Below are 905 nucleotides of genomic sequence, written 5' to 3'. Positions count from 1 at the left end.
TGGTACATGTACAGGAGGATACTCTCCGGTGGCAGAGTGGTACAAGAGGGTACTCTCTGGTGGCAGGGTGGTACAGGAGGGTACTCTGAAAACTACATCAGTTGGTGATTTCAAAAGGACCTGTTTGATGGCTTCCAGAAAGGTTATGGGCCAAAAATGGAGAGGGGGGCTTAACTAGGCATTCTTTTACCCCTTCTGGAAGGGTATGCCCGGAAGCAGAAGCCCGGTACAGGAGGGTACTCTCCGGTGGCAGGGTGGTACAGGAGGGTATCCTCTGGTGGCAGGGTGGTACAGGAGGGTATCCTCCGGTGGCAGGGTGGTACAGGAGGGTATCGTCCAGTGGCAAGGTGGTACAGGAGGGTACTCTCCAGTGGCAAGGTGGTACAGGAGGGTACCCTCCGGTGGCAAGGTGGTACAGGAGGGTACCCTCCGGTGGCAGGGTGGTACAGGAGGGTACCCTCCGGTGGCAAGGTGGTACAGGAGGGTATCCTCCGGTGGCAGGGTGGTACAGGAGGGTACCCTCCGGTGGCAAGGTGGTTCAGGAGTAGGGTTGGAAGTCATCTAAGACTAAACTTCTTAACTTTTATGAGAACCTTTAGAAACTAAACCTAGCTAATATCTATAGATATTAGATGGCCTTTTTTGGCGCCTTAGATGTACGGCAGCTCCGAAACCTTAGCAGAGACCTTAGGTGGTCCTGAGAAACTTTAGGTGAAGCTGTCTGAGGACTCATCGAATAGTTACTGAGTTACATTCCCAATGGCTGACGTCGGTGAAGCCTCTGGCAAGCCGCCGAAGGGCAAGCACGAGTCCAGCAAGGATACTTACACCTACAATGGCAAGGAGTACTCGGCCAAGGAATTTTACGAGAAGCTGAAAGACAGCAAGCGAAATAGCCATGCTTC

The sequence above is a fragment of the Volvox carteri genome (assembly GCF_000143455.1).
Source record: "Volvox carteri f. nagariensis unplaced genomic scaffold VOLCAscaffold_875, whole genome shotgun sequence".
NCBI classification, from domain to species: domain Eukaryota; kingdom Viridiplantae; phylum Chlorophyta; class Chlorophyceae; order Chlamydomonadales; family Volvocaceae; genus Volvox; species Volvox carteri.
Note: the sequence above shows the minus strand (reverse complement) of the source record.